We start from the raw sequence: 18,399 nt of genomic DNA on the forward strand, positions 1-18,399 counted from the left end.
CAAAATTTTGCCTACAAAGTTCTCTTTCACTGAAATGCACTACTCCTTTTCTCCAGGATTGTCTCTTTCAGGAATAAATTCTAAAATCAGAAATGTGAGTTTTACCTTTAATAATTAGGGAAGTCATTTTTCTTATGAAAAAGCTTTGAAAGCTGGCATACTTTAGACTAACGTGCAAATCTGACTACATTTTGCACATAGTACAGGACTTAACTATAATCCTTAGCTTGTCCTAAGAGTTCTTTGGGTCCTCAAGTAAAATCACATACTTGCTGATGCATTCTAATTTTTTGTAGAAATGTATCCTTAGAAATTGTGGAATCTATATTTACCAGTTCTTCTGGATAAACATCTTTTATTATTGAAAATGATTTTACAATCATGTCTACCAGTTGTCTCATTATGCAGGCATGTAATTTAATGTGGTTGGAAGAACTGGGGCTTATTTAATGTGATAAAATTCCAGTCCACTGTCTTACTTTAGGTTTAATCTGACATTTTTTTTAATTTTTTTATTGTTATGTTAATCCCCATACATTATATCATTAGTTTTAGATATAGTGTTCCATGATTCATTGTTTGTGCATAACACCCAGTGCTCCATGCAGAACGTGCCCTCCTCAATACCCATCACCAGGCTAACCCAACCTCCCACCCAATCTGACATTTTTTAAAAAAGTATGCTGCTTCTGTATCTCAGTTCTTTAAAGAATATTATATTTGATGGGAAAGAAAATTAAGGCAAAATGTAAACTGAGCTGTAACTTCACACCCATCGTTTTACTCAAGAAGAGTTCCTTCCAATATTTCCTTGCCTAAAATGTTGCTCTTTTAGCCACACCCTCCTTAATATTCCTTTCTCTCTGTATAAAGTAGTCATACCAATTAGCTCTTGTGGGGGAGTATGACAGGGGGCCATTCAAGACAAACACACATGTTATGTCACCGGTAATTCTTTGAGGTGAATATGCAAACAAAACTGTCATCATATACTTCAATCATCCTAATAAATCATGAGTTATATAATAGGAATTATTGTTATTATAAGAAACATTATTTGGTGTACTTCACACTAGAAGTATCAGGCATGAAGAATGGGTCCCGTTACTTATTGGTGAGCTAGAAAGTTAGAAAGATGAAATCAGACTGAATGGATGGCATTGGTCGAGCTATGCTTCAAACTTCCTGCTAGCCATGTCTTAGAGTTTGCTAAGGGAGAAGCTATATGAGCACAGCTCTCAGCTCTTGGTTTCTGGAAAAGTCGTTAGTGAGAACCCCATAGCACACTGACTGATAATTCCACTGACTGTGTGTAAACCACAGTCTGATCCTGAGCCTCTCAACTTTAGAACACATTTACATCATCAAGGATGTTTGTTAAAAATACCAATTCTCATGCCCTGCATACATAGACTCTCATTATCTGCCTCTATAGGACTCAAAGATGTGCATTTTAAACGTCACTGGGGTGACTTAATCCAACCACCATCAGATAAACTGCACCTGTGTGTACCCAGCCCTGGACCAACACTGCTGTGATGATAGACGGAATTAGAGACCAGTGTCTCTGTGGGGCTGGTCTCCATGAGGGGTCTTTCTGTAGAGAGGATAATTTACCTACTATTCAATTTGAGGACATTCTATGCTGAGTCTTTCTGGTTTCCCAAATAGAGATCAAAATGACCAGGGAAGTCTCATAGGAAATTGTCAGATGATACCTATGATATTTATGAAGGTCTTTTAAAAAGCGTCATGAACAAGACCCAACCATGATTATTTTTCAATTCATCTCAGTCTGTGTACATAGATATACATTTTGACCATTTTACCAAGTCTGCCATTCATTTTAGTCAAAATCAATGTACTAGTTTGTCATGACCTCAAAAATCCTCATAGGAAATGAACTATCACCTGTGTTGTAATGTAGTCAATAAAACTCCTAAAAATATTCTTATAGTAACAATGAGTAAAAAGGGCATCCAAAATTTTCTTTTTTTTTTAAATAACTGTGCTCTAGACCTTTACATGACCTGATTGATTCAGCTCCAAGCTGACTACAATCGTATAACCTACATCTTACACGGTGCTGGGCTGTTTTCAATGCAGTGTCATACATATGGATTCATTTGATCTTCAGGAGGCATTCAAAGTTTAGAGAGACAAGTTCTTGAACTACTTCTGTGACTGTGGTTTCATAGATTTCTTTCCCCAGGGCATTCATCTCATCACATAAAATTGCAATATTAAAGCAAAAAAGGAGAAAAAGATCAAACCAAACTCAAGACTTATCTACCATTCAAAATCATTCTCTCTTACTCAGGTTGTCAGGCCGGCACATTTTTTAGTTCAGTCTGGGGATTTAAAGACCTTCATGACTGTCCCATTAGACTAACAACTTTACCTATCCCCACAATCTTAAACTCAAGCGATATTGATCTGTTTCTCGTGTTGTGTGTGCCTTGCAGTTTCATGATCACATGAGTTCACCCAGATTGTCCGTTCTCAATGATTACAATTTCTGCCTTGCAAATCCTATTTTTCCTCCAAAATTCTACTTAAATGCCATCTCCTCTGGGGGGCATCCTTCTGCATATTTCATATGCATAGATTATCTATTTATAGGTCCAATTCCTGAATACCTGGAAGGAAAATCATGTGTCTTATTCATTTTGGGACTCACGGTGTTTCCTCACTGCAATGGATGCTAAAAGGTCAACCTGGAACATAGTATTTAAAAATGACATTACTATCTAAACACATTTGAATTTTATTAATAAGAATGTGATAGCTAAAAATTTAGCAATGATCTATGACTATGTCTTTTTTTTTAGGTTTTTTATTTTTTATTTGGGAGAGAGAACATGAGCTGGGGAGAGGCAGATGGAGAAGAGGCAGACTGTCCATTGAGCAGGGATTCAATGCGGGACTCGATCCCAGAACTCTGAGATCATGACCTGAGCCAAAGGCAGACACTTAACCAACTGAGCCACCCAGGTGCTGCTCTATGACTACTTCTTAACTTTGGGGTAGACAAGCTAAAAATGGTTTTCTTTCTTTTTTTTTTAAGATTTTATTTATTTATTTGAGAGCGAGTGAGAGAGGAGAGCGAGCACGAGATGGGGGAGGGTCAGAGGGAGAAGCAGACTCCCCACTGAGCAGGGAGCCCAATGTAAGACTCGATCCTGGGACTCCAGGATCATGACCTGAGCCAAAGGCAGTCGCTTAACCGACTGAGCCACCCAGGCTCCCCTAAAAATGGTTTTCTTATGGCCAGTGTGGTTTTCTTTTTTGCCCTTTCTTCCTTCCTTGCTGTCTTTCTTTAGAGAGCCTCTGTGAGCAGGAGTTAGCAAAGGGAGGAGAGAAAATTCTAGACGGACTCCAGCTGAGGGGAGAGCCAAGGTGGCGCTCTATCCCATGACCCTGAGATCATGACCTGAGCTGAAATCAAGAGTCAGACGCTTAAAGGACTGAGCCACCCAGGCACTCTGGTTTTTATTTTTCATCCACATTTTCTCTTCAGTAGGAGGACAGCAACAGAGTTAAGGAGTGTAAATTCCAGAGCCAGACTGTCTTAAATCCTGACTTTAACCTCTTGATAGTCATGTGACCTTGGACAAGGCTTCTGCTCTCTGGCTTCACTCTTTTGTGTGAAATTAAGAAAATAACAGTAATTGCCTCATAGAATTTTTTTGTGGGGATTAAGTGAGTAAATGCTTGCAGAATTCTTAAAAAAAAAAAAAATGCTTGGCACCTAGTAAATTCACAATACAGCCACTTTAGTAGGAAATAAATCTGAAAACATTTTTAATTCCCTGTGATCATAAGTTTAGGTAGAAAGAAAACGAATTCACAATACAGCCACTTTAGTAGGAGATAAATCTCAAACATTTTTAATTCCCTGTGATCATAAGTTTAGGTAGAACGAAAACCTGGATATATTCACTTTTGCCACCTCTACTGATGATCTAACATGTTCTTTGGCACACATTTAGATGGTTTACATCAGCTTCTTTACCCACGTACTTTTACCAAATGACCGACCTGGATAAAACTACCCAATTAAATCTCTAAGTTAGCACTGTATTCTAGGAATATAATGAAAGCTAGGTGTGTAATTTAAAATTTTCTGATAGCCACCTTAAAAATAATTTTAAAATATAAAAGTGAAATGAATTTGAATATACTTACTTTAACCAAATATATCTAAATATTACCATTCTAATATGCAACCAATGTAAAAATTATTAATGGCATCCAATGTGTATTTTACTCACAGCAAATCTCAGAACTAGCCACATTATAAGCACTCACCAGCTGCACATGACCAATAGACTGTGTATTAGATAATGTATTTTTTAAGACCAAGATGCCATCCCAACTCAATAACATGCAGTTTTTAGATTTGTCACTGGGTGGTGCTGGAACCAAATACTGTTTCTAAATAAAAGTTAAAATGTTGCAGTTGAATCTTATCACACAATGTCTCTTTGCTATGCTGATTCCAAGTTCTACAAAAACAATTACAATGAATTAATGGGATAAAAAGCATCACCTTAAGAAATTAGCAACATAAAAATCAGGCAAATCTCAATTCTCCTCAAAAATATATTCTGAAGTTTGCTACACCCATTTTATGTGCAAGGCCCTGAGGTTTTAACATTTCTCAGAAACAACACACATTGGATGCCATTAATAACTTCTATAATGTGTTGAATTTCACTAGATAGGTTGCATCTCATGAAACCTCTTTTTAACCCTATATGCTCAGGGTATTTAAATCACTTGTTTAGAACTACAGCTTCTTTAGCCAATTTTTTTTTTTTTTTTTTAGTTACAGTCTTGAACAACACTGAACACAGTACCTAAACACTATGACAAATGTCCTGGAGAGCCAGAGTAGATAGCATTTATTTTGCCAGCAAAAAACGTGGATTAGGAAAAATGTGATATTTTCACTTAAAGATACAGCACTTGAAAAGTACACATAATCATTTTTCCATCAATTACAACAGAAATAATTTACAAGGGAACTGATACTTAAAGCAAACTTCTCACTCCATTCCTTTAATTCAAAATTCTCTCAATCTCTATCTGTTCTACTCTGTTCTATGTCTCTCAGCCCCAAAACACATACACTAATAACTCAAGGCTCCAAGCTCATTGGAAATGCCATCACGCTTACTATGTCGGAGTTCTTCACCTCTAATGGGGAATGACCCCTTCTCCACCAGCTCTGAGACCTGCACTGTGACAGGCACTGCTGGCTGTGTCATTCTTCCTACCCAATTGCTCTTCCCATATTCCGTGTTAATAAAACTCAGATTTTGCTCACATTTGCCATGTACCTAATTAAATATGCATTTGCCCAGTGGGAGTTGCAGCCAGGAATAACCATCTGATATCATGGGGCCTTTGAGATATCATAACAAGTTTGCCAGGGAACCTTGGGAAAGCTTCTGCTCTCTTTGTAAGAGACAGAAATGGCTGGTACCATTCTTTTGTTTTGTTTTGTTTTTTGTTTTATTTATTTTAGAAAGAGCGAGAGAGAGAGAGAGAGAGAGAGAGAGAGAGAGAGAGAGAGCAGGAGCAGGGGGAGGGGCAGAGAGAGAGGGAAAGGAGCAGATTCTTTGCTCTCCCCAGGGAGTGCAGAGCCCTACGGGGCTTGATTCCTTCCACAGGGCTGAGATCATGACCTGAGTTGAAATCGAGTTGGGCACTTAACTGACTGAGCCACCCAGGTGCCCCTGAGATATAATAAGAAGTTTGCTAGGGAATCTTGGGAAAGCTTTTGTTTTCTTTGTAAGGGACAGAAATGGCTGGTGCCATTCTTTTGCCTTCCTCCTGCCTTAAACATGGATCGTGGAGCTGCGGCAGCTGTCTGTTGCCACAAGATACCAAGCATGGGGATGAAAACTACAAGCAGTGGGACAGAGAGATCCTGTCTGGGTCTCAGACAACACTGCCGCGAGCTGATCCAAGACTAGGAAACCACCTTCCTGTAAACTTGTTAAAGAAGAAAGCATTAGCTCATTACTTTAAGTCACTGTTGGTTGAATGCCATGTTACTTGTAGCTAAATAGATTCCTAATATATGCCCCTGCCCCGCTTCTGTTCCTTAACTTCCATTTCCCTTCCCTCCAGTCAGGATGAATCTGTATGTGTGTCCCTCAGAGTTCTGTGTTGTCACCTGGCTAATCTCAGAGACTTTTCCCCTCATAGCTCAGTATTCATGGCAGAAAGCTAGAAGAGTAAATCCCAGCTGACCAACATGTTTCTATTATTGTTATATTGTTAAGATTATTATTACTGACTCACTGATGAATTAATCTGACTCACTAATGAATTTAAAGATGAGATCGCTCTGAAAACCAGGAAGAAACAGGAAGAGATAATGATGATAACCGGCATCTGAATACATTTTACAAAGGCCTTTCACAAAGACCCTTTCATCTGACCCCACAACAGCTTTGCACAGGAGGTATTTAATATTCCCTTTTTACAAGCATGGAAATTGAACCTCAGTGAGATTAAGTTACTCTGGAAGGTCACGCACCCATTATGATATAAACCCGTTTCCGGAGAGTGGGTATGGCAATAATGTGACTTGTGCTATGTCTGCTTCATTCCATCGCCGGTAGGGATAATAAAGATGAACATTTGTCAAGCAGGTACTATGTGCTAAAGGCATTCATTGAATCAAGATCTGTACATGCATTAAACTCTGTTCAATCCTCACAGTAATCCTATGGCCTGGGACCACTATTATCCCCATTACCGATGAGGAAAGCAAGGTTTGGTCCATTGAAAATCCACTAGCCTCATCCTCTCATCAGGCTGTTCCGCCCTTAACAACCTGCATTGCATATTCCTACCCTTTGCTCCTTGGAGGCTAGGGGTTTTTTTGTCCTTGAACTCAAATCAAGCTGCCAAACTAGATTCTCCCCACCTTCTGCTTTCTGTTTGGTTTTTTCCATTGCCACTGGACTGTGAATCTCCCTTGGATTTAAGAATGGCAACATCTGCTCCACATCATAAAAAGATTCAGCATTTAACTATTTGACTTGATTTTCCCATTGAATTGATGTTAATGAATTTTGGCTCTGAGAACCTGTACTGCAAAAGAACTCAGATTCCTGACTTTCAAATTAGCTTACAGTTTTCCTTCACCTCCAAGAAGGCTTAATTTAAAATGTACTCAATAAAAAAGTGTGTACTTCAAAGATAAGCAAATACATTTTCAAATGATTTAAAACAAGGCCTCCGTACTTATCCTTCTGAGAGCACTGATACCATATCCCTCTTAAAAAATAAATGCAGGCAGATTTAAATAATGTACATTTTCATGTGGATGTAGATATTTAAATGCTTCCTTTTCGTTTTGGTGGTGGAATGGACATCATGGGTCTAATTTTATCCAAGCCCTGCCACCTACCAGTTATGAGACCTTGAACATGTTGCTTTTCCTTACAACCTGTTTCCTCTTTCAGAGATGAGGGAACTAATACACTGACCTTTTTTTTAAAATTTTTGAGGTGTTTAAACAAGCTAACAGATATAAATTGTCTGACACATGCCTGTGCATAATACACTTCACAAATAATAATTCACATCCTTCCTTCATTGAATCTCCCCAACTAACATGAGTGTTTTAACCTAGTTTCCCAGGTTTGCTCAGCCTTCGAGGCTCTTGAGACTGGGAAATAGTATATTAAAGAAACAATAAATAAAGGTCATTTTTAGGAAATAGTTGCCACTTTTATGACTTAAAGGAATAGTAGAGGTTGAATATTATAATGTCATTTCATATGCTCTTTGAAGCAATACTTTACTTGCATTCAATTTTTAAAACTTGAATGTCCTCATTCTTAGGTATTGTTTCTTAGAGATGCTGGAAACCGGATAAATACCAATATTGCATTATATAGATGATGAAATGTATGTGTACAAAAGAATGGTATTTCTTTTTTTTGTTTGCTTTTAAAGAGGGAGAGGGGAGGGGAGTAGAAGCAGAGGGAGAGGGACAGAGAAAATCTTAAGAAAACTCCATGCCCAGTGCCGAGCCCAATGAGAGGTTGGATCTCACAACCCTGAGATCACAACCTGAGCCAAAATCAAGAGTTGGATGCTTAACCGACTGAGCCACCTAGGCACCCCAAAAAGAAGCATATTTCTAAAGAAGGTTGAAAAGATCTCCACCTTTCTATCTAAACCTCTTTCAGTTACTTTGAAATGCACTAATTAGGTTATAGAGGCTGTGTTTAATAATCACTTTTCCTAATCCCTATACATTTCAATCGCCTTCAACTAAAGATGACAACAATCACTCTCATTATAAGTAGGATACTTGAGCTCATGCCATCTTGCAGATAGTTGCTGTCACAGTCATTGGATGATGGGATTTCTGACTCTCAGAAAAGAAAGTATCAAAATTTATTTCAAATAATTGATACTGTGGCTTTGGAAGCTGCTCTTTTACTGTCCCATGATATCATGTGCAAAACTCTCTCAAGCCTGCTTTATATTCCAATTTTCATTTTATATACCTTTATCACTAAAGAATGTTCCTGTTGAGATTCAGAGATACAGCCTAATTTGATTCTGTATTAATACCATTCAGCATAAAACAATGAATCATGGAACACTACATCAAAAACTAATGATGTAATGTATGGGGATTAATATAACATAATAAAAAAAAATACCATTCAGCATAATGTCCAGTACAAAGTAGTAGATACTCAATTTTAGTGTAAGAAGAAAGGAAAAGAAGAATGTAAAGAAAATAATAAAAAAGCAAGGAAGTGAGGAAAGAAGTCCGTCTCTTTGATATAGTAAGAATTAAAAGCTTATATTTGTTTCACTATACCAGGCTGTCTTTCTTAAAGTGACCACATTTTGAATTGAGCTCATCACCCAAGTCAATAAAGCAACTCTATTAATAATAGTACCATCACTCCCTCAATTTGTAGTAACTTCACTTAACACCATCCTTTTACTGAAAGCTTTTTACTTTATTGTTACTTGTTTGTTAATTGAATTTGAGGCACTGTAAATGACAGTTGCCCCTTAGTGAAAAAAAAAAAAAAAAAAAAGAGAGAGACTAAAATATCTAAGAAACTAATGTTTTATTTCATGTTTCCCCACAGCGTGGCAGCAGAGACTTAAAAAAATTGGAAGAGCCACCACCCGGGGAGGAATTCATTCAAGGGTCTGATTCAGGGAAACCCAGATCATAGAGATATTTATTCCCATTAAAGATATATATAGGAATCAAATGGCAATTGATTTTTCTGTGCTTAAAGCTCTAACAAAAGAAAATATTGGTTAATGAATTTCTTATGTTCACTGTAAGATACTCAACTGATTTTACTACTGGCTAAAGTTCCCTCTTTCAGCTTTTAATGTGCAAATCTATTGGAAATGCTAATATTTGTGTTGGAATGAATAAAGGTAAACACAGTAGACTGATTTACATGATAGAAATCTATTGAAAGAATGCCCAATTAGTTGTAACAGCCCTCCATTCAACAATGAAAACAACCTCTCTTTATGACAGATCTGCGAAATAAAAATAGAAGCAATCCCATATGGTTGTTATAGCGTAGATGAGATAATTCACCAGGAAGTGCATAGTAGGTCCTCTGGCGTTAGATAAAAGCTATTATAGTATTACCATTTATCCCACTCCTACCATCACCAACCCACCTCTACTATCATGGTACTACTCTGTTACGGTGGAGAAATGCAAATCATTTGTGAAGAGACACAAATGATTGGTAGGGCAGCCCTGTTGTTGGAAGAGTTCATTCTCCAGCAGTAGAGACAAGCATGTAATTCAATAACCTTCTCACTATGTGATATGAGAATAAAACTATCTCCACACGCAGGTTGAACACTGAGGACAGAAACTACTTACCTCCCACCCTTTACATACTGTCTACATTAATGGGAATTTACTATGCTCCTATCTACATTCGCATGTCTTTGAATTCCAGGAGACTCTTGTCCAAGCAAATAACTCTATAGTTCATTAAAGGTACTTCCTGAAAGACCCATCAACTCCCACTAGGAAGCATCAGCCAACAGTTTATACCCTGAGAACATATAAACCCTTCACTTCAAAATCCCGCTTTGCTGTTTCCACCAATCCTGGACAGTGATATCCTGATCCTTAACTCAGTCCTAATCAAGGCCCCTCATTGAAAGACCAGCCTTAGGGGCGCCTGGGTGGCTCAGTGGGTTCAGCGTCTGCCTTCGGCTCAGGTCATGATCCCAGGGTCCTGGGATCAAGTCCCACATCGGGCTCCTTGCTCAGCAGGTAGCCTGCTTCTCCCTGTCCCCCTGCTGCTCCCCCTGCTTGTGCGCTCTCTCTCTCTCTCTCTCTGACCAATAAAAAATAAATAAAAATCTTTAAAAAAAAAAAGAAAGACCAGCCTTAAACCAAATTTGAAATTCTCAATAAAATCTGACCTTGAGTCCCTCTTCACAGACGCTGCCAAAACTCTCCCAAGGCAGTCTTCTTCCATACCAGGGCCTATGACAAACTCATCCTTGCCTCATCAACAGCTTATGTTGGTGATATTTACGGAGATGACATTGGACAGAGAAGCAACATATATAAGATGAGGATGAATTACTTTTCCTCGAAATGTCCATATTTTCAGATATATTGAGGCATTTTAACATTTTGGGCCTTTCTCATTAGAGTAGATATCTCATACTCAAATCCTATAATAAGATAAATGATATCACATTGAAGACATCATTATGAAACCAATTCTGTAGTTTACTTTGTAATTACAAGAGTAATCAACCTCACACTAATGAAACAAATTGTTGTATAAATACACTTATTTACTAATAAGGTTTTTTTTAAGAGTCATTTATTATTTTTTTTTTTTTAATTTTATTTTATTATGTTATGTTAATCACCATACATTACATCATTAGTTTTTGATGTAGTGTTCCATGATTCATTGTTTGCGTATAACATCCAGTGCTCCATTTAATACGTGCCCTCTTTACTACCCATCACCAGGCTAACCCATCCACCCACCCCCTCCCCTCTAGAACCCTCAGTTTGTTTCTCAGAGTCCATCGTCTCTCATGGTTCAAGAGTCATTTATTTTAAAAAGAGACATTCAAGCCCTTGATGAGGAAGGAAGATTCAGGGAGTTTGTGCAATATCCAATACCACATAGCAAGTAGGGGAAAGATTGGGGTGACAATTCTGTTTTGTAAGAAGTAGTATAGCATAATGCATTTTTTGAAACTTAAGTAACATATGAACCTGTTTTAAATGAAAAAAAAATATTAAGGGGGCCATGTAATACACCTATGAATCTTTTATTGCTGGTATAATAGAATTAGAAAAACAAGCATTTGAAATCTGGATCTTTCTCTTAATATCTGTGGGATTTATTTCAACTTAATAAGCAATTTTGAACACATTTCTTCATTCACCAATAGTATTTTCCCAGGGGGGCTTGTTGTGAACATTAAATAGGATCACACAGGCAAACCATTTAGCCTTTTTACATGGCATATACTAAATGGCCAATACATTTTTTTGTTAACATCTCATCGTTACTCCCTGATAGCTACTTTTTCAACTTTGCCATATGGCTGTTTTTATTTAGATCTCATTTAGATAATCATAAAAGAAATGAAAAGAAGCCAAATCTTTGGCTTGAACAATAATACAGGAAAAAAAAAAAAAAAGCCTTAGTCCACTTTGCTAGCTCTATCTATCTGTGAGACCTGGAGGTAAGAGAAAGATTTAAGAGAGCTTGATTTATTAATAAGTTTAACGGAGGTGCAAAAGTGGCATCTCATCTACAAGAAAACAGGCTAAGAATCGTAAACAGATCCAAGTCTGGTTTCCTTTCATGAAATAGATATAGGTCCTTTCAGCAAGGTGCTTCATAAATCACAGAAAGCCCCTGAGAAAAGTGAAGATATTAGCCTTGTGTTGTCACCCAATATTTCTAAAGTGGGACTGTCAGAGCCCTGAGACCAAAGGAATCTTAATTGTAAGATGCATCCTGACTTTTTGGGACAGTTTCCCCCAACAGAACCTCAGAAATAAGGCACTGGAGTGATTTGCATGTACTAAAGTTGTTTCTAAGTTGTATTTATGCCTTCAAAAATGGCACAGTAACATGATGTCTTCAGTTATATTTCCCAAGGTAAAAACATTTTCAGTTCAGTAGAGAAAAGCCTATTGTCACTAACTCAAGGCAATTGGATCGTTACAAGCCTAATGTTTTTTCTCCATGGTACACAGAGGAAAAGGGCAGATATTTTAAAAAAGATATCATCAGATTATTGATATCCACACAATAAAATATAACCACTTCAAGCAGAGTGTATGTTTCGACAGAGAACATGGAGCCTACAAAGACAGCCCTATGGGAAAAACAGTAACTATATGACTATGGCTTTTCTTTCCTCAAAAGAATTAAAAGTACATTGATGGATAAGCAAACACAATCAGCACAGGGTCACTGGAGGGTTAGAGAGGAGATGAGACACAAAGAAAAAGAGAAAGGAATGTTAAAGAAAAAGAAGGGATAGAAATAGAAAGGAGCTATTAAATTATCGCTGAAAAAACCCAGATGAAGGGAAGGCTGTCTCCCCATCAGAGCCTTTCATTTATTTATTCCCAGATGTCTACCCTCACATCCCTTGGGAAAAATGGTGAAGGATGTAGGCTGGTGACTTCTCCCCCACTGAAAGCATCACTATCTAAACCTCACCAATCCATCCTTTCAGGAGAGATACGTCCCTGAAAGAAGTTTGTTCGTTCATTTTTCATTCATTCATTCACTCATTCATTCATTCTTATCTCCATTCTAAACATGACCTATGAGGTCTGTTTGATTTACCTACTTTCCAATATTATACAGCACTATACTACAGCCATTCTAAATTTCTTTCAGTGGCTTGAATAAGCCCCTTCTTTGGTCTAGAAACTACTACTACCTTCTTTGCCTCATTAGCTTACATTTATCCTTCAGGTTCTTGCTTAAGCATCTCTTCCCTAAAGTTTTCCATAAGCTCTTTGGCCAGATTGGGTCTCAGGGATAAGTGCTCCCGCTCTGCAAGAACTCTCTACCTCTCTAGTATCCTATTCATTGCACTTTTTAAGTATTCCCCTTGATGGGCTTTATCTGTCCTCTCTTCTGTGTTGTCATCCTCCTGAAGACCAGTTGCACCAAGCAGTAGCTTGGTATATGATTGTTGCATATGAGAATAAAGAAATGAATCAAAAGACCGGTCAGTGAGTAAAAACCATCAGGCAAAAAACCTACAACAGGCTCTAAATTTGAGCAAGGTGCCGTGTGAAGCAAGGGAGTGAGGGATGGATTGAGGAGCCTTCCTAAATATCCTCAGAAAACTTAGTCAATCCGCCCTTCACTGCCATAAAGAAAGATACTTGTACCTGCTCTATGATGTGGAGAGGTCCTCTTCTTGTAGCCAAAAGCTGAGTCAAAGTGCTAAGAAATTCCACTCTAATGAGTCACCTATAACTGAGGCCAGACACCATCACATGTGCATACCGAAAGAGCAGAATAGGTCCTGCCAACAACAATCCTTCCTTCCCTTCTGCCCACTGAAAACTGAAGAGAGGCCTTGGAGAAAAAAGATAGCAGAGAGAAGACTAGTAGAATTTCTTCCCTCTTCTCTCTCATAACCCCTCAAACCAAACTGGTTGATGACATCCATGACTCACTAGTCAATATCTGGGGTGCCTGTGAGAAGGAAAAGCTTGCACCTATTTATTCTGCTGTAGACTGCTTCACTGCAGAACACACAGGTCTACCTTAGGATGGCCAACAAATCAGAGAAGAGCCTGGTGAGTTTGCCTGTGAAGACCTGGAGTTTAGGAGCATGTGTGATAATAGAGACTGACGCTCGATTATAGTCTGGGGAATGATAAAGATCAAAGACTTGGAAGAGCAGCCTATATGTGCAGAGAATATTGGATAGTACGCCTAGGAAAAATGGGTACAACCCATCCCAAGTCCATGGGACACTCATAGGATGTCACAGAAGGCCCCAGTGGTGTTCACACCTTCATGTGAAGGATCATGGAGGTTTTGGGCAGCCTAAAAAGCTGACAAGTCCAGTGTAGATAAAAGCTTCTCTATGAAGATAGGACCATGGATGTTGAATATCAACACCCAGGAAAACCATGAGTAGCACACATTGAGAAACAACTACATCACAGTGGGATCAGGGACTTTTTTCCCATTAACAACCATAAACACAGAAATGAAGAATATTGCTCTCTCCCCTCTGCCTCACATACTGGATGAGCTAAGTCATACACGAAAGGGGAGGGCACATAGAGAATTTTGAATAAAAAATGTGATAAGGCGTTTCAAAGTACTAAACTGTGATATCCGATATTGGTCAGAAAGTTCTAGAAGATTCCCAAGATGTCATTAAGGAACAGGAAGAAGATTGGGGGGGGCAGGGCACACATATTAAAAATGAGGTAGTTACAGAAAGAAATAAAATAATTTTATGTTTATGCTCTAATGAATTGAAGTTTTTCAATAAATGTTATTTTCTATTTATCATTGATTTTTATCTTACCCAGTATGAGTTATTATGCTCCTTTCCTCCTTCAGGGTCAAGGATTTTATCTTACTAATTTTGTTACAGTACTTAACCCTGTTGCTGACATATTGACTGAAATTTAGCAAGTACTTGTTGAAATGAAGAACACTGTGCACTTAATTCAAATTTCCCTTAACCTAAGGCTCAGGAAACATTCAGCCATGCAGATACAATGCCAGCAAAAGTGTACTTCGCTTTATAACGACACTCTCCATTTATTCCCATTTATTCCACAAAAAATCCTATAACCTAGCACTACTATTTCCATCTCACACATATGAAAACTATAACTTTGAGAACCTGGGAGCCTGGCCCAAGATCACATAGCTAGTTAGATATGAATATAGGATTTCCCACCCCAGGTCTTTTTGATTCCAAATCCTGTGCCCACTCTCCCATGTTTCTCACAGTGCCTCTTCTCCGAATTTTGAATATAATCAAATAAAACACACCCACTCACTCCATCATACATTCCTTGTCTTTCCATGGAACCAAGTAACTGGCTTGGTTCCGTGTGCATAAGCAAGTGTGAGCATCCATGACTGAAATCCCACATCGCTCTGAGGAGTTAAAGGAAAATGCTAGCCTGAATTTATCCATCTTTTTCTTGGCAATCAGTTCTAAGACACCCAAGGTAAACTGTTGCATTTCCGTTTCAATGGGAGAATTTAACCCTAATCATCATGGGTACACAGAGAGGTGGAACAGCAACCATCCGATGGGAGGCCCAGCAGCGCCGCCACAGCAAGTAGGGGGGAGGAGAGAAGAGCCCAAAGCAAAGGAATCACTTGACTGAACCCTGCAGCTCTCAGCTCATGTTCAGTTCTCAATCCTTCTATTCAGTGAGGCCTCCTGAAAAGATGGAAAAGATGAGCCCTCACTCGAGAAAATGGAATGTTCCACCTATGGGTGGAGAAGACAGGCCATAGAAGGAACCTGCAGTAGAACAGCATTTCCAACAGGCCCATCAGCAGTGTACATGACCACATTCTCTAACACTTGGCAGTGGTCCTGTTTCTCATGAGATGCACACTATTTCCTTTGCTAGAGCACAGGTCCTTAGGAACTAAGTTTGGCACAGTACCAGGATATGCCAGCTAAAGACCGCATTTCTTTACCCCCAAGAAGAGATTCTCAGAAGCCTTACGGGAGCTGCAAAGATTCTATAGTGCAGTGGTCTTATCTCTAGGTCAGAAATGAGGTTCTACTAGGCTTCAATCTGAAATTACACAATAGGATCCCCTCTAAATTGTCCATGTGGTCAGAGAAGACTGACCAAGTCCAAATGGCCTAACAGCCAGGGCATATTTTGGGACACTAAAACAGATACCAGACAACTGCCTCATTTGCTTGGAGCCCAAGAAGCGAGAATATGAATCCTGTCCCAAATCAGCATTACATTTAATAGCAGCTAAGGATTATTCAGTGCCTCTTATGGACGATGCTCTGTTCAAAGCACTTTACATACTTATTGATTCACTTAATATATAAGACTATGAGGAAACACCATTTTTTCATTCATTTAACCAATTGAGCAAATGAAAGGACAAGGAGGTTGAAGAACATGTCCAAGGTCACACAGCTTTGAATTAGTAGAACTGAGATTTGAACCCAGGCTCCTCAAGCTCTTGCTCCTAATCATCATGTAATACCGAAGAGTACAAGATCTCTGCTTTCACAGATCCTATTTAGAATTCACAGAATCTTTATCTTCTGTGGGGATATCTATTAAGAGGTGAATTCCGCAGTTGGCTTGATGTCTCAGCACAATGATTGGCACTCAGTAAATAATGTGTTAAGAAAGAAGTCGAAATTTTACAAGACAATTTGTTCATGCTTTTCCCTTTAACTCAGACAGTTCATTTTTAAATGAAAAAAAAAAATGCTGTATGCCTACTTGAGAAAATACTTAAGCAAATATTTCCACCAGCTTTGTTTCAATATAGTTTAACCTAAATGTGTGATATTTATAGACTGCTTCAATTTGGGTAAGAAAGATTCCTGGGTTGACTTTTATGAGGTAAAAATGTATGCTCTTAAGGCATACAAAGATACTGGAACATTCTTAATTTATTCCGTTATCTTTTAATTGCCCTCTATTATCATATTGTGAAGTAGAATCGTGAACTTGTTGGAGCATAGAATTTGTCAGCAGTACTTTTGTCAAAATCACAGCATCTTCTTCAGTGCATTTGTCCTTGGCTACGTTAGCTTAGATGTGCCTCTAATTACCATCTACTGCGGTACTCACATTTGAAATACGGCACTTTTTCAACCATCCAGCATCCAATAGGGGTATCTAGCGGCATTCAAAATATTATCAGTGAGTGTTCTAAGCAAGAAATTTAATGGATACATTTTTATGAGTACTTTCTTAGTCCCTAGCGCTGATCTGTATACTTCGACCTAGACTATCTCATTCTATTATATGTACAACTGCCTTCATGTGTAAAATGGGGATGACACTGATGACCACATATGGTGGCTCTAAGTGTTCAATGAATCCTGATTTAAACTGTGTGAACAGACCGAGAATATAGTATATTCCATGCAGCGGCAGCTCTTATTATTCTTTTTCTTTGAGTTCTTTACTTAGAAGTCTCACAAGAATCTCAAAATGAACATGTTTAAAACTGAAATCATCCCATTTCCCCAGTACTGTTGGCCATGCCCCCCACCCGTCTTCACTTATTCAGGAATGATGACATCATCATCATCATCATCATCAACCTCATATCAGAAACTGGAGTATAGGGATTCTTCTAATTCTTCCTTTTTTGCCTTGCCCAATCTATCAACAAGTCTCAGAATGCTCATCTCAAGAACGCCATCTTGATTCTCTTCACTCCCTTAGGCACCACCATCTCTAGACTAGATCACTGAGTTTATGTAACTCTCTCTCCACTTTCATTCTTTTTAAAAAAAGATTTTATTTATTTATTTATTTGAGAGAGAGAGTGTGTGAGTATGAGCAGGGATGGGGTGGAGGGAGAGAGAGAAGCAGACTCCCCACTAATCCCAGGACCCCGAAATCATGACCTGACCTAAAGTCAGACACTTAACTGATTGAGCCACCCAGGCACCGCTCTCCACTTTCATTCTTAACTACCTTCCACCTTTCTTCTCAGAGCAGCCAGTGTAATTTCTACTCACGAAGTGGATGGAAGTTGTTTCCTTGATGTATGTGTCTTTCTCAGAGGTTCCAGACAATCTGGCAAACGTGCAAACTGAAAAGCCACACTCACCTGTGATGAACATTACAAAAAAGTGGCCGTTTAAATACCTCTTAGAAGCCTTGCTGTCTTTCAAGACACTGTATCAACATATCTACTTCCTCTAGGGGATGATGGGGAAATGGAACACACTTTTGAGAGACATTTTAAACACTAATTACTTCAACCTGTGTCTATCATCGTTAACACTGCATTAATAGAAGTAAATGAGGTGATTGCAAAATAGAACACTGTTTTAATGTAATCTGCATTAGGATATTTTACTTCAGTCTACACATTATCACGTTCCAAGCCAACTAAGGAATTGCATTTAACCCTTCAGAGACTCCAGAAAAGAAATATTTGGTATTGCATTCTTAAATCTCTTCATGAATGCTTTCTAAAGCAATAATACTGTGATACATTTTTAAGCAGTTATGATTAAAGCAAAATAGATTTTCACCTGTCACAGTATATTCTGGATATGACTGATCCTCTCTACTCAAAGCAGCAAAACAAAATATAAGACAAAGAAAACGCAAACCGGTCCCTAAGTTCT

At 38.4% G+C, this 18,399-nt stretch overlaps 1 protein-coding gene across 2 annotated transcripts in view; it reads right to left on the minus strand.

Annotated features, from left to right (window-relative positions):
- Window positions 1-18,399, minus strand: part of KCNIP4 (potassium voltage-gated channel interacting protein 4) — a 1,108,185-nt gene that overhangs the window by 682,935 nt on the left and 406,851 nt on the right. The gene's annotated exons all lie outside the window — the stretch shown is intronic.

Source organism: Phoca vitulina, unplaced genomic scaffold (genome assembly GCF_004348235.1).
Source record: "Phoca vitulina isolate PV1807 unplaced genomic scaffold, GSC_HSeal_1.0 scaffold3, whole genome shotgun sequence".
In the NCBI taxonomy this organism is placed as follows: domain Eukaryota; kingdom Metazoa; phylum Chordata; class Mammalia; order Carnivora; family Phocidae; genus Phoca; species Phoca vitulina.